The 21683-nt window shown below is 48.7% G+C and overlaps 1 protein-coding gene across 2 annotated transcripts in view; it reads left to right on the forward strand.

Annotated features, from left to right (window-relative positions):
* The first annotated feature begins 12290 nt into the window (after nucleotides 1–12290).
* Nucleotides 12291–21683, forward strand: part of PKNOX2 (PBX/knotted 1 homeobox 2) — an 89413-nt gene continuing 80020 nt past the window's right edge. For both annotated transcript variants that reach the window (XM_075774596.1, XM_075774595.1), the window contains exon 1: nucleotides 12291–12370. The gene's annotated coding sequence lies outside the window, so the exon portion shown is untranslated. The remainder of the gene's footprint in view (nucleotides 12371–21683) is intronic.

Here is a 21683-nt window from a genome sequence, read left to right on the forward strand (position 1 = left end):
TTTGACAAGCGGAGCACAAACTGTCTCTGACACCTGCCTTTACTTGGCATCAAGTAGGAGCCGCCTGCCAACATATTAAAAGCGTATGTTTGATAGCAAACCCCTTCCCGCACCGTCTCGTGCCGTTAATCCCACCAGAAACATGTTTTTTTTCCCTTCTGCAAACCCCACGTTGGCAATGTCCGTTTTCGCCATCGTTTTCCCAACCCTTCTCTTCTGTTCTCACCCGTGTTTCCTGCTCCTGTTGGCAATCAGAAATTGTAAATTTGCCCCTGTTGTTTGCGAATCTCCCTTTGCTTTTCTCTGTTTTCCCATTTCTTTGCATTTTTTTGGACTCTAGTTGTTTGTAAACCCCCAAATTTCTTCTTTATAGCCCTGTTTTCATAGAGACCCTTCCCTTTCTGCCATTCCTCTTCCATCCTTTGGCTTTCCACCTAAACCTGATCATTTTTGTCCATCAGCCAGCAAGGCTTTTCCTTTACTGAATTTTCCCTATTCTACCTTTTATCCGCAGCCTTTACAACGGCATCTTTAACCCGTTCCCGTATCGACTGGGTCTTTTCACTATTTATTATCTCCTCCGTGTCCTCTTGGTGCTGCCCGGTAGTTTCTCAATGCCAGCAATGACATCATTAAGCGAGTTCAAGAGGTTGCAGCAGAGAGCTTGAATCATCCAGTTATTCAACCCACGCCACATCCCAGATATTTGGCCGGAGGTCGAAGAATAAATCTGATATATGCCCCGGCAGCCACGTCCAGCGGCCAGGTTTTAGCCATGTCGATGGTGATTTTAATCCCATTTGTTGTATCCAGCATAGTTGGGCTGGTGGTGACTCAAGCACTAAGATTTGGAGATGAAATGACGCCCAGCATCCCAATGCACTCCAAAACATCCCTATAATATTTATTTATATGGCGCATACGGTGTTGCGGCAGGGCTATGTGTTCCTCTGAGCACAACGGAGGCAAACTATAAATCCACGGGTAAGGAATTGGGAGAACGAACCTCACCAGTGTGATATTCCCAAGCACAACCTTCCTTAGAAATTTCTTCAACCCATCTGCAACGAAACGCATGGTCCTAAGCATCCTCTTCTTTACCTCAACCTCCCCGCCCCCGGCATCAGAAATGCCTCGGCAGGGATTTGCCTTACGGCATTGCTCCGGCAGCTGCTCACTTGAATGGGAAGATTAGATTTTATGGCCAAAGAAATATATTGCTGTCCTGAAATAGGGTGGTTTTTTCCCAGCTTTTAGCTGCTAGGATTTGGTACCATTTACTGCTTGTGACAGAGTTGCATTGCACCTGTAAAAAAAAAAACAAAACAAAACACCACAAGAAAGGGGGTGAAAAGCAATGCTGATTATAAAATGTGAATTAAAAAATGTAGGAAAGCAGCAGAAATTGAGGATTTTTGCATTGCTTGCAGCAATTGCTTGAGAAACTTCATATTTGTGGTGTTTTTTTCCCAGGATACCAGTCGATGTGGGGACGTCTGCCGGTATTGCAGATCCAGGTTTCTCCGAGACTTTTGACTTGCACCACGTGGGGTTTGCATCCAAACCCTTGTGCTGGGGACAGGACACATCAAACTGATGACGAACAATGTGGTGATTAATTCCAGGTCCGACGGATATCGATATCGATAACCTAGGTACCGTAAAGCCTTTACTGGCAAGGCTCTCGAGCAATACCCTGCTTCACATGGTAAATAAGGAGAAGCTGAGTCATTTGGATGCTCACAGCCCGGCAAAACCCAACACAAAAGGTTTATTTGGACACAAGTAATTCAGGTGGTCACCAATGAATGGGAGATGCTGTCCTGGAGTGATTCGAAGGATGCTTCATCACCGCGGGCGGGTTTTCCCAAGGAAAAGATGAAGGCGTTGTGGCATTTCTTGGCAAAAATATGAAGAAGATCCTGACTTTGGAATTGGACAAAATGGGCTGGGCAGAGAGATGTAATTAGCAACGGGCTAATTAAACACTTGGCCCAGGAGGATGGAGAGGTCACCTTACTGCAAGGCAGGATCAGACGGATCAAAGCTCTTTTGTAAGATGCCACTCGAGGAGCACCCCCGGGAAACGGGGCGGTTTTGGGTCGAGATGGCCTTTTTTGAGTTAAAACCTGCAAATCTACCGTGCCCAGCTCATCCCAGCAGCCAAAATGACCAACATGATCTAATATCAAATAATATTAAATGATCAAACTCTTGGCGACGGAGTTGGAAGCATTGGAGGAATTGATTTAAAACTCTTCGCGCAGTCGTAAAACTTGCAGTTTTACAGCTGGAGCTCCCCGACGCTCAAATATTAGAATTAAAAAGAAACAGGCGTTGATGCAAGCAAGAAAATATTCTGCTCCTGATTTAAAGACTAGCAAATTGCTAAATATTTTTATTAGCGGCAAATTTGCAGCTTGCTGGAACTAATTTCACGCCCGGTAGATATGGAGCTTAAGCTGGGGATGGCGTTAAATTACTCTCTTGTAAAGGTATTTAATGATGGGGATGCCGTTAGATGGTGGGGACCTGGCTGGGGACCCCTTTTTTGGGGTGTCACCTCCTGGATTGGGAGCCCAAGGGCAGCGGCCGGGGAAAGTTCTTGAAATATTGGTACAAACCCATCATTTCCCCCTGCAAGGTGCGTTAGGAACCACCAAATCCCCCTCATTTGCATAGATTTGCTTATGGAGGTTTGCTGCAAATGGGTGCAGGAGCGGGGCGGTCGCGGGGCCCCAGGATCCCCCAGCCTGGAAAGATGCTGTTTGTATTTTTGGGGTGGTTTTGGCCTTATTTCAGAGATTATTTAGGATGTTCAGAGTTTGATTGCTTTAATTGCTTTAAAAATGTATTTAATTTATTTTAAAATATATTTAATTGATTTAAAAATGTATTTAATTGATTTTAATTATTTTAATTGATTTTTTTTGTTTAGGATATTCTGGGTTTAATTGATTTAAGAGGTGGGTAAAAGCGGGCACGGCTGAATCCCTGCATGCCGCTCGCCCTCCATACCCATTATTTCCACGTCTTCTTCCTCGGCCAGAGGTTTTACACCTTGGAGATGGTTTTCCAGCCTGGATCCTTCCATCCTCCTTCTACAAAGCCTCCGGGTGCACTGGGAACCACCCAGCTTCATGCAATGAGCAAAACCCATCCCGTTTCGGTTTGCCCGGATACAAACTGGGACAGGTGCAGGGATGGGGTCGGAGGATGCGGAGCCCGAGAAAGCAAAGCGAAGGCGTCGAGAGGATCCAATTACCCCTCTAAAAATACCTCCGGGAGGGTGGCGGTGGTAAACAAGAGCTATTTAAATCCCCCGGTCCACTTTCTGCGGTGGAAATACATGAGGTTAAATAGTTCTCCCTGACTTTTTTGGAGGACGCGTGTGGCCGAGAAGCGCTAAGCTGCCCTTTTCTGAAAAGAAATCCCTAAGAAAAGAAATTTAAAATAATAGGAGAGGGTTTGTAATGGCTCCAGTGGGGATACGGCGCTCTCTCGCAGGAACCCACTTCGGATTATCTTTCTTTTGCTGATGGCGGAAATCAATTTTAATCGTCCTGACGGGAAATGAGGATGTAAGACTTCAAACAGAACAAATCCTGCAGCATTCACAAAAAAAAAAAAAAAAGGGGGATATGAAGTCACTTTTAAAATAAAAAAAAAAATTAAAAAATCCCATCCCAGCAAGAGGAGATACCTCTAAATGCCCCGAAAGGCCTCAGCTGGTGGGGAGGTGGAGGAGCGAAAGTATTTCCTGCGGTGGGACGAGTCCGACCTCAACCGAGAAGCACTTGGAGAAGGTGGATGGAGGAAGAGGAGGTGTCTCCGTCATCGCCCGTTATGGTTCAAAATGCTCCCGAGTGGGAGGAAGTTGGTCATTTTTTGGTTTTGGTGACTTTTTTATACTAAGTGCAATTTTAATTCAGTGCAGTAAATTTGTACACCAGTACAAATCAGGCTTTTTTCATACTTGGCTCTCCGAAGTTAAAGCAACTGCAGAGTGATTTCCCTAAAAAACCCTAAAAAAAAAAGAGTCCTACAGTTGTCTTCTGGGGATCCTTAAATGTCATAGGGTGACATTTCCCCATGGGATCAAAGGCCCTGGGTGACATCGCGACAAAATCTGACCCAGCCAAGGAGAGGAAGGAGGGGAGAAACCTCCTGTGGAACATAAATTGGGTTGTAGAGCTCTCCCTGGGTGCTGCAAGTGACGGGGCAGAGGCAAAGCTAAAGGAAGGAGACAAAGAACTGATGGAAAATGAATATTAGAAGGTCGAGGAGAAAAAGGAAAGGCAAGAACAGGGTCTGGGGAGATGCTAAAAATTAAAATGTGCTTTTATAATGGCATTCCCAAAGGTGCTAAAGCCCATGGTGTGACGTTTTTCCAAGAAACTTCTATTTCCCATAAGTTTCTCCAAAAGCCACTATTTCCCATCAATCTTATCCTTAAAAGAGCACCAATGTGGGACCTCCTTGTGTCATGGCTTCTGGAAACGTCTCACCTTTACCCGTGTCAACCTCTTCCTCCTTCCAACCCGAGAGTTTTCAGGTGAGAAACCGAGGAGTCATCGATAATGAAACCCTCGACACTTCACTTAAAGTGGCTCATCATCATTAGTTCTTTTGGTATTCCTCGTAATGGCATTAATCACCCGCCACTCATTAGGCTGTAATGTGCCCGTAATATGTTCATCCGTAGTAATTCAATCGCAATTGAGTGGTCGATGATGTCTCCTTATTGGAAAGGGTTGGGCGATGGCAACGTCCATCCATGGCGGGATGTTGGGTGACCGCGAGCAACCAACATCTGTTGAAACGGCCCAAATTTGTCGCCGCACTCCCCAAGACTTGCAGGCAGGGTTTTTTGTGGCTGCCAAGCCTGTTTGCAGTTTTAATTATGGTTTTATCCCCCACTCCTTGCGACACCTTGCTCTCGCCCTTTTTCATTTGACATATATCGATTTTTTTCCCCCGTTCCCCAGGCAGCAGCTTGGAAATGATGCGGCTGCTGGTGGTGGTGGTTTTTTGTTTGTTTTTTGTTTTAAATTTAATTTCAATTTCCTTCCTTATTTGTGCGTGGTGGCGATTGGGCCTGGACATGCAAGGTCAAAGCACTGTGCGGCTCCCGGGAGCTTCCTTCAAAAGTCACAGTGTTGTCCTTAGGGCCTCCTCTCCCTGAGTCCTGAGGATGTGGGATGTTGCTTTCATATCCCAAAATTAAATTTTGGATTTTCACACACCTCAGGGTCACTGGTAAAAAGGATGTCCTTGTGTATCCGGCCATCACGGCACTCGATCAACTTCTGGCTTCATCCTACCACCCATAGAAGGGACAACCCAAGGACGGAGATCGCCCACCTCTCAGGGACTTCTCTGGGCTGCACCAACCTCTCCGGCCAGGCGTTTCTCCTCGTCTGGAACCTAATTTTTTAATTACTGGTGGATGGGAAGCAAAATAGGAGATGAGTCCTTTCTGCTGTGTCATGACTTCGTGGTGCTTCCAAAACTACGCACCGGTTGCCCCATGTTCTCCAAGGGCACCATTTTATTTCAGCCCTGGGGTTTTGGTCTCGGACCTGAGGATCTTTGCATCCCAATGAATGCGTAAAACTTATTTTGTTTTCCTTTGCCTGCGGAGGAGATATTACATAGTGCTTTGGTTTTCCGAGGTCCATCAGCAAGTCTCTGAGATAACTCCAGCAGCCAAGGCTATGAATCCCTTAGGTGGTATTTAAGATCCTTTTGGGTAACCTGTGCAAAAAAAAAAAAAAAAAAAAAAAAAAAAAAAAAATTAAAAGGCGGCTAATCAAATGGCTTTGAGGGCTGTAAAAAAGCCGAATTCAATACCTGCAAACTTTTCCTAGATGTAATTTCAGGAGAGATCAAAGATGACACTAACCTAAGGAAGTAAAGCTACTCAAAATTCAAAGTTTATAGTCCATCTGTCTCTTTGCTTCAGGGAGCCGGTATTAAATTTATTGCTAAATAAAACAAATAAGCCTAGGAAAAGTCAGCGTCAAAATCTGCATACTCGTAAGAGAATTAACAGAGCTCTCTTGTTATGATGGCTGCTTCTCAATTTGCATCTTTAAAGAGTTGTGACCATCTCCCCGCTTCTCCCTTCGCCGGATCCTCCGAAGCCGGGCCGGTGCCGGTGGTTGGCACCGCGCTGCATCGCTTGGTTAAAGAGATGCTCAGGATGAAGGTTGAATTCCCATTGTGGACCGAAGCAAAACGAGGGTGGGGAAGTGATGCTGAAGCCCAGCCAAGGTGAAGAAACATCTCAGGTGGAGCCAAAATTTAAAAGGGCAGGATTCAGCATCTCCACGTCACTTGTGCCAGCTGTCTGGCACCCAACTACCGCAGATATCCAAGTAAAAAATAAGTTGGGGGGGTGTTTATTGCTTTACCTGGCTCATACCATGAGTCATCACTAGTTTTTATCATCGCACTGTTTGTACAAGGTGTAGTTTAAGGATAATTTAGATTTTTTTTTATTCCCCCCACTGCGTGTCCCTCCAGCCCATCCCTTTCTCAACCAGCTGATATCGCCTCTGGAAAACAGACTCCAAATCTTGCCCAAGTGCTGGAGGTAAGTTGCTTTAAACATCCAGATCCTCCTTTTTTTCTTTTTTCTTTTCTTTTCTTTTCTTTTCTTTTCTTTTCTTTTCTTTTCTTTTCTTTTCTTTTCTTTTCTTTTCTTTTCTTTTCTTTTCTTTTCTTTTCTTTTCTTTTCTTTTCTTTTCTTTTCTTTTCTTTTCTTTTCTTTTCTTTTCTTTTCTTTTCTTTTCTTTTCTTCTCTTCTCTTCTCTTCTCTTCTCTTCTCCTTTTCTTCTCCTTTTCTTTTCTTTTCTTTTCTTTTTTCTTTTCTTTTCTTTTCTTCTCCTTTTCTTTTCTTTTCTTTTCTTTTCTTTTCTTTTCTTTTCTTTTCTTTTCTTTTCTTTTCTTTTCTTTTCTTTTCTTTTCTTTTCTTTTCTTTTCTTTTCTTTTCTTTTCTTTTCTTTTCTTTTCTCTTCTCTTCTTTTCTTTTCTTTTCTTCGCCTGGAAATGCTTGGGAAAGGATCGGTCAATGGGATGTTCGCAGTGACTTTGCATGGGAGAGCCTGAAGGAGCGGCAAGAACCAGCCATAGACTTTATTACACCTTGAAATTAAACATTTAAAGGGAGTAAGTTGGCAGTGGGGGTTTTCTAATCAAAATATATATAACCTGCCATTTATCCAGCATTTTTCCTCCAGAAGGACCCCAAAGTGTCATCATTAATGAGCCAGCATTAACCCCCGCTCAGCCGGTATGGGGGGGGAAGAAAACCCATTTTTTCAGGTATTTTCCCACTCAATCCTGGCTGCTTTGCAGAGGGAACAACAGGGAAAAATCCTTTCTTTTGGCTTTAGCTGTCTTTATTATCGATCTGTCAATCCCGCACAAGAAATAAGCTTTAATCTTATTTAATCTCGCACGGGGAAACCTCTGGGAATATCGAGCCATCCTGGCATCGATCGCTTATTCTCAATACATCCTCCTTGTGCCTATGGATTATCGATAAAGCCTTTAATTATATTCTCCCGTGTATTCATCTATTAATAGTTGTCAAATCTTGTGTAGCGTTACTCGCTATTATTCGCGCGTCTGAAACTATTTAAAATGCACGGTGGCTTCAAAAATAACGCTGTAAATCTTTTTTGGGTTTACTCTCTTATTATTCCCAGGAAAATCATGCGCAGAGGTAAAAATAAACGTTCTTAAGAGGAGTTGTCCTGTGGGTATCTGAAGTACCGCAAACGGAGGGAAATCAGCTTTAATAGAAATCCTCCATGAGTTAAATAGTTAAAATTTGTGGAATTCCTTAACTTCAGCCTGGATTTGGTGTGAGCATCACTGGGTTCGGACAGACAGCTGTCCGTGTGTCCCGGATTAATTATGTTGCTTTTAAGGCTGCGTTGGATGATGCTGATTTTTTTTTTCCTCTCTTCTTGAAACTAACTGGAGAGGGTTTTGAAAGGTGTGGGAAAATATCTGTATCCTAAATGTCTTATAAAAATCCAAACTAATTGATGGCTGATTCGTATTAAGCATCGTCTCTTGACTGCGATGGCCAAGCTGGAGGGACGAAGGGCCTGGTGGGTACCGCCAACGTCTGAGCCGGGACAGTTTGGAGCATCATCTGAGCTGAAACTAGTCCTGAATTTTCTTTAGGCATCCCTTTTTAGCATCTTTTACCCCCCGAGGGGGTCGGACATCCGACATTTGGAGGGGTTACCTTACCCCTCTAACCCATCGCAGTGCTTAAGCCAGGCTCAGCCATAAAGCTCAGCCTTAGGAGCCAAGCCCTGGCTGTGGCAGCATCCTAAAACCCCATCTTGTTTTTAACATCTACCATTTAATAATTTACTCGGCTTCGCTCTTATGTATTTTTCAGACTATCCCGTCACAGTTTTCTTAGAGAAATCCGACACGAGCAATAATGCAATCTTGGAAAGAGAATTGAATTATTTATGGAGGAGCAGTCAAATGACAGAGACTAAACCGCTATATTTTATGTAATTTGTTTTCTCCTGAAGCCCGTTATGTAAAAATGTAAATATTGCTGGTTATATATGTTGCCGCTCTTGCCAAATGTTTAATATTTTAGCAAACTCGCTCAGAGTACTCGTCACTTTTGAGAAGGAACCGTCTGGGTGCTCTTGAATAAGCACTGATTAGTTCGTGGTAATTATATATTTACGACGCTGACTTTCAGTGCGCAAAACCCCCCCAGTCTTCTGAGATGCCCGTGCCCCAGCTTTGGGGCAGGTAAACGGCACAACCCCCAAAATTTGGGGGGACCCCTGGGTGAAGAGGGTTTAATTTCAGGGAGGTTTCCCAGTGGCCTGTGCCCCAGCTTGGGATGGGGATGTGGAATAAGGTGTTTGATCACGGGGTTCGTGTTTTTTTGGGGTTTGGATGTCTCTTCCAGCTGGGTACCACCTGCATCCCTGGGCTGCGGTCACAGGTGGGTGGTCCAGGGTGGGAGAAGCGGGTCGGTACCCGCTGGACCCCCCTGTGGGAGCCGGGGTCTGCATCCCAGCAGGGATGCTGCCGAGCATCCCTGGTCCTGCAGATCTGGGGGCTCAGGGCTGGCAGGATGAGATCCGATGAAAAAAAGACCATCCAGGGGTGACCTGTTACAGCAGAAAGATGCTTTTCTGGGGGAAAAAGCCCCAAGACTGGGTGCAGGAGACCTTTAATTTACCGCCGAAAAAATACAGCAAGACCCCACGGCTGGATGTTGAAGTGGAGCCAATTCAACTGGGAAATCAGGCGCCGGGTTTTTAACCAGGGATTATAATTAACCTCTGGAAAAACTCTCCAGGGAAGAAGCAGCTTTTGCATCTGTGGAGGAAAAATCCAGGCCTGGCTACTGTTCCTGGAAGGATGAGCGCGAGTTTCCGAAACCAGCGGTGGAACCGCTCGAGTGATTGGCAACAGAAATTGGGGATGAGGAATGAGGGGTGCTGGAGGAGTGAACGTGGGATGCTCGAGGGATGAACGTGGGATGCTCGAGGAGCGGACGTGGGATGCTCAAGGAGCAAACATGGGATGGTCGCTGCTGCTGGCACCAGAAGAAACAGCCCCGCATCAGGAGAACCCTCAAATATTGGACACTTGGACACTTTTGGTGACGGTGGCACTTAAAATATTCCCCGTGCATGCCTGCCCTCTTTGAATCTCCGTTTTTCAAGATGAGATGCTGAGCGCAGATGATCCCATGGTCCTTTGATACCACAACGAGGGATTTCTGTCCCCTTCCCCTTACCTCTCCCATTCAAACTCTCCGGCTCCTGAAAAACCCGAAATATTTTTTTGCCCGGCATCCCCAGCTGGCTGAAACGACCAACGACAGCTTTATGGCTCCTCGTCTTTGCTCGCTCCCGTGGAATAGTAATGAGCATGGAGGGGGGGGGGGGGCGGGAAAACGTCCCGTCGGCTGATTTACAAGGCAAGAAATTCTTATCTATCATTGCCCCAACCTCTCCGAAGGGTGGGGGGATGCTCTGCCTTGTCCCGGCAACGCGACGCAGTGATGCTTTTTTTTTTTTTGGGGGGGGGGGTGAGGGGGAAAGAACGCATCCCAACCTCCCTTCTGCATTTCAGCGTTATTTTGTCGATGGAGCCCAAGCACGAATCATCTATTTTTGGTTGCTCTCCACCGGCCAACCTGAAGGAGGTCGGAGGATTTTAGAGGCTGCTCTCAAGTACGAGGAGCAAACGTCAGAGCAAATATTTTCCGAACGTAATTTTTTTTGGGGGGGGGGGGGGGGATGAGCTGAAAGGAGGGATTTAGAAAGGGGGTTTTGCAAGGGGTCGCAAGAGGGGAAATTGGGGTTTTTTTTGGGTTCCTAGCTTTAAATTTAAGCTCATTTTTCCACCTTTCCCATCACATCCCTGGCCTTATGGCCATCCCTTACACATCATTTATTGTGGCTGGCTCCCACCTCCCACTGTAACTCTTCAGAACTGACTTTAACCCATCCCGAAAGAATTTTGGGGCTGTTTCGAGTGATTCCGTCTCCAATATTCCTCAGGAAACAGGCAGAAATTCAGCGTTTCTTACCAAACCCAGGTTTAATGGCATTTTTTATCGGGGAAAGGGATGGAAGATCACGAGGGACCAAATTGTGGCTCATCCAAAAAAATCCGTCCCGGTGGTTTTTGCAATAAAATGTGGGAAAATTTGGCTAGAGGACCCAGTGCTCCCAGTGCTCCCAGTGGATGCAACTCCAGGGAAACCTCATCTCCAGGTCCTTGGGAGAAGAGGGAGGTTAATGTATCACGTGGCCAAAATTTGGGCGGGGGGGGGCAGCCAAACACCCCCACCCCCCCAATTAATAATAATAATTAATAGATTTTCCCAAAATGGGAGCCTTTTGCCTTGGGGGATAATCCCACAGGAAGTGCCTGGGGCGGGAAGCATCCCGAGGAGGGATTTTTGGGGGTGCCCTAAATTTAAGGGGGGGGGAAGGTCATGCTGGGGGAGGGGTTGGCGACCTGGATGGGGGTGGCACCCGAGGGGGGCGTCTGTGGTTGGAGTGCGGGGGGCCAAGCGCCACCGGGGGCTCTGAATGTGGCTGGAAGAGGGGGGCAGATGCGGTTGGGGGGGCAGATGCAGTTGGGGGGCAGATGTGTTGGGGGGGGCAGATGTGTTTGGGGGGGCAGATGTGTTTGGGGGGGCACATGTATTTTGGGGGGCAGATGCGGTTGGGGGGCAGATGTGTTGGGGGGCAGATGTGTTTGGGGGGGCAGATGTATTTTGGGGGGGCAGATGCGGTTGGGGGGGCAGATGTGTTGGGGGGGCAGATGTGTTTGGGGGGGCAGATGTATTTTGGGGGGGCAGATGCGGTTGGGGGGGCAGATGTGTTGGGGGGCAGATGTGTTTGGGGGGGCAGATGTATTTTGGGGGGCAGATGCGGTTGGGGGGGCAGATGTGTTGGGGGGGCAGATGTGTTTGGGGGGGCAGATGTGTTTGGGGGGGCAGATGTATTTTGGGGGGGCAGATGCGGTTGGGGGGCACATGTGTTTGGGGGGGCAGATGTGTTTGGGGGGGCAGATGTATTTTGGGGGGGCAGATGCGGTTGGGGGGGCAGATGTGTTGGGGGGGCAGATGTGTTTGGGGGGGCAGATGTATTTTGGGGGGGCAGATGCGGTTGGGGGGCAGATGTGTTGGGGGGGCAGATGTGTTTGGGGGGGCAGATGTATTTTGGGGGGGCAGATGCGGTTGGGGGGGCAGATGTGTTGGGGGGGCAGATGTATTTTGGGGGGGCAGATGCGGTTGGGGGGGCAGATGTGTTGGGGGGGCAGATGTGTTTGGGGGGGCAGATGTGTTTGGGGGGGCAAACGCTGCTGGGAGGGGGGCAAATGCGGTTGGGCGGCAGATGCGGGGTGGGGAGCAAACGCCACCGGGGGCTCTGACTGTGGCTGAAGGAGGGGGACAAATGCTGCGGGGGGGTCCGAGGTGCTGGGGGGGGGGTTCTGAGGGGCCGAGGGGGGTCCGCGGCACGGGGGTGTCCGTGTGTGTGTGCCGGGGGGGGCGCACGGGACGCGATGTGTGCGCGAGAGGCGCCGGCCAGCAGGGGGCGCTGTGCGGCGCGCCGGGGAGGGGCGTGCCCTGGGGGCGTGGCCACCGGTGCGCGGCGGCGGGAGTGGGCGTGTCGGCGGCGGGAGTGGGCGGGGCGTAGCGGCGAGGGGGGCGTGTCCCGGCGGCGGGGCGGGGCGGGGCGGGGCGGGGCGTGTCGGCGGCGGCGCGGCGGGGCCGGGCGGGCGGGCGGGCGGCGAGCGGCGGCCGCGCTGTCAGGCCGGTGTCGGTGTGATGAAGATTGGCGGGCAGGTAGGCTGTCACTCACCGGCGGGCCGCCGCGCGGGGGCGGGCGGAGCCGCGCCGAGCGCCGCGGACAAAGCGGCCCGGGCGGCGGGGCACGTGTGGCGGCGGCGGCGGCGGCGGCGGGGACCCCGCACCCCCCTCCCACCCCCCCACCCCCCCTCCCCCGCTCCATCCCCTCCGGTGCGGGAAGTAACTTGCCGTTCCGCACCGCCTCCCCTCCCGGTGCGGGGCCGGGGGTAGCGCGGGCCTCGGCTGCAGCGTGTGTGTCCCCGTGTGTGTGTGTCCGTGTGTGTGTCCGTGTCCGTGTGTCCCCGGTGTCCGGTTCCCCCCCCGCCAGCCCCCCCCCCCCCCGGGCTGACCTCCAGCCGGCTGCGGTTTGCCCCCGCCGTTGCGGTTCTCCGCGGTGACCCCCCCCCCCTCGCCCCGGGCCGGTCGCGGTGATTTGGGGGGGTTGCGGTGCTCCAGGGGGGTTGCAATGAACCGGGGCGGTTGCAGCCCCCCCCCCCCCCCCGCCCCAGCCGGTTGCGGTAATCCCGGGGGGTCGCAGTGGTCTCGGGGGGCTGCGCTGCCCCCCCGGCCGCTTGCAGTCCCCGCTGCCCGGTTGCGGTGCCCCCCCCGGGGGGTCGCAGTGCTCCTAAGGGGGGTTGCACCCCCCCGGCCGGTTGCAATGCGCTCGGACTGGTTGCGGGACCCCCCCCAGCCGCTTGCAATGCCCCCGGGGGTTGCAGTGCCTCTAGGGGGGGTCGCACCCCCACCCCCGGCCGGTCGCAATGCCCTCGGGCTGGCTGCACCCCCCCCACCGGTTGCAGTGCCCCCCCCGGGGGGGGGGTTGCAGCCCCCCCAAGCTAGTTGCAATCCCCTCGGACTTGCAGCAGACGGTCCGAGCGGTTGCAGTGCCCGCCGGGGGGGCTAGCAACCCCCCAGCCGGTTGCAATCCCCTCTGCAGACCCCTCACCGGTTGCAGTGCCCCCCCCGGGGGAGTTGCAGCCCCCCCCCCGCCCCCGGACGGTTGCGGTGCCCTCTGGGAGGCTGCACACCGGTTGCAGTGTGTGTCCCCCCCCCCCGCACTGTTTGCAACCTCCCCGACCGGTTGCAATCCCCTCTGCAGACCCCCGACCGGTTGCAATGCCCCCCCCTGAGCCCCCCGCCGGGCCCTTGGCAACCCCCTCCCTACGGGGTGCAGTGCCCTCCGGGGGGTTTGCAGCCCCCCAGCTGGTTGCGATCCCCCCCAGGGGCTGCAAACTCCCCGGCCGGTTGCAGCCCCCCCCGGGGGAGGTTGCAGCCCCCCCAGCCAGTTGCAGCCCCCCCAGCCAGTTGCAGCCCCCCCCCAGCCAGTTGCAGCCCCCCCCCAGCCTGTTGCAGCCCCCCCCGGGCCGGTTGCAGCCCCCCCGGCCGGTTGCAGCCCCCCCAGCCGGTTGCAGCCCCCCCCGGGGGAGGTTGCAGCCCCCCCAGCCGGTTGCAGCCCCCCCGGCCGGTTGCAGCCCCCCCGGGCCGGTTGCAGCCCCCCCAGCCGGTTGCAGCCCCCCCCCGGCCGGTTGCAGCCCCCCCGGGCCGGTTGCAGCCCCCCCAGCCGGTTGCAGCCCCCCCCCAGCCAGTTGCAGCCCCCCCCGGCCGGTTGCAGCCCCCCCAGCTCATTGCATTCTGCAGCTGGAAAGTTGCCCCCTGTGCAAAGCGGGGGGGGGGTGTGTGCATGTGTGCAGCGGACAGGGGCTCCCAGCGTTGGAAGACACCCCTTTACCTCGGGGTGCCCCCCCCCCCCCCAGCACCCACAGGGCACCCACGGGCGGGGAGGACACCGCTGCCGCCTTGCAGGGCCCCACGCGGGCTCGACGCCAGCGCCGAAACGCGGCCCTCGCCGGTGTGCCGTAGCCCGTCGCTTCTGCCGGTGGTAAACCACAACACCCCCCCCCCGTGCACCCCCTTTTCCCCCGCGCGCCCCATTCTCCCGGTGCACCCCATTTCCCCCGGTGCACCCCGTTTCCCCCGGGACGGCTCAGTGGGACCCCCCCTGCGCATCCCTCCCGTGCCCACGGGGTTCAATAAACCCTGAAAAAAAAAAAATAATCAATTTTAGCAGCTTTGTGGCGAGGTGGTGGTGGGGGGGTGATACGCACTTTTTTTGGTAACAATTCTGATTATTTTGAATTTATTTTGAATTTTTTTAGCGTATTTGCATCCACAGGAGGGCGGCTCCGCCGGCAGCATCGCGCAGCACGGGAAAGTTTTGGCGAGAGGATGGGGTCCGCGTCTCGTGTGTGTGTGTGTGCGCGCGCGCGCGTGCGGTGTCCCCCTTCATCCCGCTCCTCGCCGAGCGTCGAAGCTCAACTTGGGCTCCGGCTCTTTGTTTCGGCTCTTCCCGGTTTTTCTCCTTCCCAAGGATCCTTTTTTCCCCCCACTATCTTGCTGCCCGCCGGGTAACGGGAAACCCTAAACCCGGCAGGATATTTTCAAACTCCCAGCCGGGGAGATTAGATTAAGGGAAAGGGGGGGGGGACACGACGGATTATTTTTGGCCGGGATGCGGGGGCGGCTGTCCGCGGGGGGAAAAAGGAGAAAATCGGAGGGGAAACGGCTCAATTTTGCTTTTTTTTTTTTTTTTTTAAGACTTCTTTTACCTTAAAATCCTAAAAAATGATGTGAGCCAAGGAGGGGGGAGGTTTGGTAGACCCAGCTTCGGCGAAACTTTCGGGCGTCGCGCCTTCAAAAAGTGCTGACTCGGCATGTTTGGCATCTTCCCGGCGCGGGGAAAGGGGGTTCTCCCTGAAAAAAACACCCCAAAACCTTTGGGGGGGTGGTGTGTCTGATGTTTCGGGGGATGTTTTCAGCCCCAGGCGGATGGGGAGAGGGATTTGGGTGAATTAATGGGATTTTGGGTGAGTTGGGTTAAAAAAGAACACCTTTTTTTGGGGGGGTTTAAGCCACACAGAGCTGACGGATGATGGGATCGGGATTCCCCTTTATTTTTTTTTCCCCTCCCTCCTATTTTATTTGACTCCTGGCGCTGAGATTCCTTCATTAGGGGCAAAAGTTAATTGCTCGAGGCTAATTACGGGTGAGGTTAATAGGGGAGCTGGCGGCATGGGGAAGAGGAGGAGATGCGTTCCCCACCGTCCCAAAATTGGGCTTTTTAAGGCAATTTTCAGCCCCGATGCCCCCAAAAACAGCATTGGGGGGTCCCATAACCCCTTAATTTTAACATGATATGTTTATATATATATAACATTATGTATAGAACATTACATATATATAAAAAACATTAAACACTCCCCCCCGGTATCATGGTGAGGGGGGAAAAAGGGAATAAAAGTGATGCTCAGCATCCCCGCCGGGCTGGCAGGAGTGTTGTCCCTTCTCCCTCCATCATTTTTGGGAGCGGGAGGTAAAGGAAATATCTTTTTTTTTAAAGAAATAGGATTTTTTTTTTAAGGAACTCTCCCCTTTTCTTAAGGAAATCGCCTCTTAAGGGCAATCTTTTTTCAAGGAAATATCTCTTTTAAGGCAAACCTCCTATTTTTAAGGGAAACTCCCCTTTTTTTAAGGGATACCCCCTTTTTTTTCAAGAGAAGCCTCCTTCTTTTTTAAGGGAAACCTCCTTTTTTTAAGGAAACCTTTTTTTTTTTAAAAGACATGTCCTTTTTTTTTAAGTAAAGGCAGGAAGTTGTGTTGGGAGAGGAACGTTTTTTCCCACTGAGCATCAGGGAATAACCTTTTATCCCAACTCCTGGATAAAACAAGTTCCTGCAATGGGGGCAGCTTTGGATTTTGGGTGATTTTTTGCTTTTCCAGTGAACTTTTAAATTACTACTTTTTTTTTTTTAAATTTTTTTTTTTCATGTTGATCGACAGCATCCATAAGTCTCCGAGCAATAATAAGATTTTATTTTAACTCCCATAGTTATAGTGGTGCGGTCCCGGTGGGAAGAGCATCCTTCATCGTCTATCCTCATCCCCAGGGATGCGGAGGGCTGGACCGCACCGTCGGATTTGAGATGCACGATGGATACCAGGGGGGATTTCCTGAGAACACGGCGAAAAATAATTTGGGGTGCTGCGACACCCACAGTTTTGCTTAATTTATTTTCCTGGGAGCTGCTCCAGCTTCAAATAACTGGGAAAATTCGTCCCAGTGATGGGATGGGGCGGCTGAGAGTCAGTTGGTGGGAGTGCCTGTCGCAAGTGTGGTGCAAAAGCAGGCAGGGATATAAAAAAAAAAAAAAAAAAAAGAAGATTTTACACCCCTGCTACAGTGGGAAATACTGATTTAAAAGAGTAAAGTGAGAGTTTTAGGATGCTGAGCTCCCTTTTAGGATGCTGAGCTCCCTTTCCCCCGGCTCCGTCCTTCTTTTTTCCTCGCAGAAGTACTGAGTTTGACCAACGAGCCGTGTTTCCTGAAGTCGAGAGGAAACTTTTGCAATGATCGGGGGTAAATTAGGGGAGATTTGGCATCCCTGACCCCTGTGGGAAAGCAGGACCGAGCATCGAGGTCTTTTTTTTCAGGTCGTGGGTACCACCAGAGCATCCCATCCTCAATTATTCTCCATCCTTATTTTACTCCGGGACGTGGGAAAAATGCTTTTTTTGGGGGTCTTCGTGGGGTAATTTGCTGGGTCCAGACAACTCTTGCTGGAATTTAATATCCCACGCGCCGCTAAATACCGCGATTCCCAAATAATTTTTGCTGCCACCAAAGAGGGTGTTAACGAATGCCCTCTAATTAGCAAAAAAAAAAAAAAAAAAAAAAATTATTTCCCGGCATCATTAATCAGATCGTTAAGATGCTGCCTCAAAATAATAATCCGGAGGGACCGGGAGTTAATCCCTGCTTAAATTTAGACCTGGTTTTGATCACCCTCCAGCCTTGCGAGGACTGAGGTGATGCTCCAGGTAATCCCCATGGGAAAACCATCCCATCCCGGCGGGATGAGGTCGCTTTTGCCCAGCTGTGATTTGCAGCTGTATAAATAAGATGAGAATTTGGCCTCAGGTCTTCCCTCCCCCCCTGATTATATCTTATTTTTTTTTGCCCTTGCCTCTTCTGAAAGGGAAAATAAACCCTCGTTAGTCCACACCGCGATTTATTTTTATATATTTATATCTATTTTTTTATATTTGCAAGCTTCTGGTGTATTATTTTGGGTTTTTTTTCCTTTTTTAGGAGGCCAAAAGGGCTTTTTTTTTTTTTTTTTTTTTGGGGGGGGGGGGAGCAGTGCTGCGCTAGCGGGATGCTCTTTGCGGCTAACAAGATGCAGATGCTGCGAGGGACCGATGCTGGAGGAGCGAGGGGTGAGATGGGCTTGGGAAGAGGTTGAGGCTTATCTAAAACTCTGGTTTAGGGGCTCTTTCAAAGAGGAATAATTTTCTGTGACCCTCAAAATTTTCTTTAATTTTGTATTTAATTTTCTATTTCATTGTTGTATTCAATTTTTGCTTAAATTTTTCTTATTATAATTAATTACTTTATTATTTTATTTTTAGCATTTGTATTTTATTTTTGTTTTTTACTTTTACTTTTTATTTTATTTTATTTTTTATTTTCATAGAATCATTTAGTTTGGAAAACACCTTTAAGATCATTGAGTCCAACTGCCAAGTCCGCCACTAAACCATACCCCCAAGCACCATATTTACACATTTGTTTTTCAATTTTTTTTCTTTTTTTAAATTTCATTTTTAAATTTTGCATATATTTTAAAATTCTATTTTCATTTAATTTTTTTATATTGAGTTTTATTTTCCATTTTTTTGCTTCAGCCATCGTTCAGCATCCCGTGCCGGGCGACCTGTCCCATCCCACAAGTATGATCCAGGCAGGAAAATCCCAAATATCCAGGTAACCCCAGCAAAAGGCCATAAAAATTCAAATTAGGGATGCAGAACCCAAAGTTAGGGATATTCCCCCCAAAAAATCAGATTATTTTGGTGCAGGTGGAGGAAAGTTTTGGGAGCTGCCATGAAATCCTACTTGGGTGGATAAGAAAAAAATAAAATACCCCCAATAATGTTCTATACGGAGCTTTCAACTTTAATAAGGTGTTGCAAGAACTATGAAAACAGTTATAACCAAAACCACATTTTTTTAACTCGGTTCTGGCTTTCCCCGGCCGCAACAGCTTGCTCACTCCTATCAATAAATCCCATAAAGCCAATTAAAAATAATCCCAGTTGCGGACCGTTTTGAGAGGTTTTTCTTTTATTTCGCCCCGATTTGATATTTTTTTTCACGGATGTGCTTGCGAACAGGATTTGGCCCCTGAAAACCCCATCGTCCCCGTCAGGGTGACAGCAGCCGAGAGACGCCGCCCCCGGATTCGGGCTCGGAATTTATTTTAGGGCTTGAACCCCCCGGAAATTTTCCTGCATGGGAAAAGCTGCTTTCCCTTTTTTTTCCCCTCCTTTTTTTTTTCCCCTTTCCCCCATTTTTCCTTTTTTCCCAACCTTTTTCCCTTTTTTCTTTTTTCTTTTTTCTTTTTTCTTTTTTCTTTTTTCTTTTTTCTTTTTTCTTTTTTCTTTTTTCTTTTTTCTTTTTTCTTTTTTCTTTTTTCTTTTTTCTTTTTTCTTTTTCTTTTTTTCTCCTTTTCTCCTTTTTCTCCTTTTTCTCCTTTCCTTTTTCCCCTTTTTCTACTTTTTCCCTTTCCTTTCCCCTTTCTTCCCCTTTCCCTTTTCCTTTTTTTTCCTTTTTCACTCTTTTTTTCCTTTTTTTTTTTTCCTTTTTTTTTTTGGCTTTTTCTTTTTGACTTTTGGGGGGGAGCGGGGCTTTTTCCTTATATTTTTCACTTTTTTTCCTGTTTTAAATCTTTTTACCCTCTTTTCGGCCGCAGAAAACCCCAAACGGGGCTCCCCCATCTCCCCGGGGGCACTCACCGATGCTCCCCCCTCCCACGCTGCAAGCGATGCCCAAACACCGCCACCGATCAGGCAGCGAGTCAAAACTTTTCCAAATAATTAAAAAAAAAAATCAGAATATTTGATTTCAGCGCTTTCGTTTCACATTATTTTATCAGCGGTGTGTTATTCCTCAGATTATTTGCCGGGGGCAGGACTAGTCTTTTGCAGATATATCACTTCTAGGTACGTCGGAAGGCACTTTATAGCTTTATAAAGCCCTTAAAATGTTTTTTTAAACACTACTTGAAGCTTCTAAGGCAAGTTTTAGAACAGCAATTACAAGCTCCCTTTTCCCCAAGGAAATTCCCACTGCGATGGTGGATGTAAACCGCTGCAGACATTTTTAATGCTCCCGAGCAATAAATTTAAAAGGGAATTTATTGTTGCAAGCTGCTAATTTCTCCGTCCCAACGCCGCCGCCGCCTGTTGCTGGTGGCGATGCCGGGATGCGGTTTGGTGATTTTGGTGCTATCCCCCCAAAAAAAAGCCATTTACCAGCTTGATTTTTTTCTGTTTTTTCCCTTATTTCCTATTTTTTTTCCCCATTTTCCAGCATCTTTCCGCTGCCTCTTTCCACGGCAAGTGGGGTTGATGAGCTGAACCCCATCCAGGTCTTATATTTTATTAACGCCTTGATCAGCTCGTAATAAATAATTACAAATAATCGGCTCGGAGATGGCGGGCATCCCACGCTCTCCATCCCTCCTGTCACCTCCTGCATCCTCTCCCTGCTCCTCCTCCTCACTCACCCACTTTAAATAAAATTATTTAAACCCCCACCCCAAAATCTGGATTCTGAGTAGATTGACTTTGCTGGAAAAGTTAAAAAAAATTAAAAAATTAAATTTTTATTATTATTTATTATCTCAATCCCAAGAAAATCCCATTTATATAAAGTGCCTGGAAAGGTCTTTTAATACATTTACGTGCAGAAATTGGTTTCTTTATATCTCGTTGCCAGATCCAACATCTCTTAACTCCGGCAATTAATTAATTGCCGTAAAAAAAATTAAAAATTAAGTGGGGCATTTTGTCAGGTGTTGCTACACCGCGGCCACCCCTTTGTTTCTGGAACGTGTTTTAAGCTTTAAAAATAGCTTTTCCAGTGCATTTTGAACTTGTTCGCTAGATGGAAATGGGCCTTTTGGCAAATAATTTAGCCAGCGCATAATAATTCATAAATAATAACAATAATAATAACAATAGCAATAATAAAAATAAATAATAAATAATGAAGAATAATAGCAAATAAAAATAAATAAATAATAAATAATAAACAGTATATAGTAAATAATAAACAGTATCAGTGGTTTATTTTCCCTTAAGGATAATAAAAGGATGGGTAAAATAAACCAGGATTAGGAGACAGATTTCTGGGCAGAATCTGAATTGAATTTAATCCGGCTCAAATGTTAGTCCTGACTTTGTTTCCCGGGGTCAGGCTGGAGCATCCCCCTACCTGGATTTAAACAGCGTGGGTGGGTTTGAAAGCGGATGGCGAATAATGGAAGGAGGAGCTTGATTTGTGCTCTTAAATAAATACATTTAAGGAAAAAACCTTTTTTTTTTTTTTTTTTTTTTTTTTATATATATTCCCGGAGACTTTCCTCCCCATCCATCACTTTTCCCGGGATAAGGGCTGGGAAGTCCTCGGATGGTAGCCACTTCCCTTCTCCCCTTCGTTAGTGGGGTCGTTTGCAGCCCGGTCCCGCCGCATTTGGGGTTGTGGGGCGCAGGAGGGGTGCTGGGCTGGATGGAGCTCCATCTGATAACGCCCTGCCGTAACGAGCCCGTAATTAAAACCCCTGTCAGTGCCCGCGAGCTGGCCCCGCCGGCCCTCATGCTGGGGACGCTGGTGCCGTTTTTAGGGACGCTGGTGCAAATTTTAGGGACGCTGGTGCAAATTTTAGGGATGCTGGTGCCATTTTTAGGGATGCTGATGCGATTTTTAAGGATGTTAGTGCAATTTTTAGGGATGCTGGTACAATTTTTGGGGATGCTGGTGTGATTTTTAGGGATACTGGTGCAGTTTTAGGAATGCTGGTGCGATTTTTAGTGATGGTGCAATTTTTAGGGATGCTGGTACAATTTTTGGGGATGCTGGTGTGATTTTTAGGGATACTGGTGCAGTTTTAGGAATGCTGGTGCGATTTTTAGTGATGGTGCAATTTTTAGGGATGCTGGTACAATTTTTGGGGATGCTGGCGTGATTTTTGGGGATACTGGTGCAGTTTTAGGGATGCTGGTGCGATTTTTAGTGATGGTGCAATTTTTAGGGATGCTGGTACAATTTTTGGGGATGCTGGTGTGATTTTTGGGGATACTGGTGCAGTTTTAGGGATGCTGGTGCGATTTTTAGTGATGCTGGTACAATTTTTGGGGATGCTGGTGTGATTTTTAGGGATACTGGTGCAGTTTTAGGGATGCTGTTGTA

Source organism: Balearica regulorum, chromosome 23 (assembly GCF_011004875.1).
Source record: "Balearica regulorum gibbericeps isolate bBalReg1 chromosome 23, bBalReg1.pri, whole genome shotgun sequence".
Taxonomy (NCBI): Eukaryota; Metazoa; Chordata; class Aves; order Gruiformes; family Gruidae; genus Balearica; species Balearica regulorum.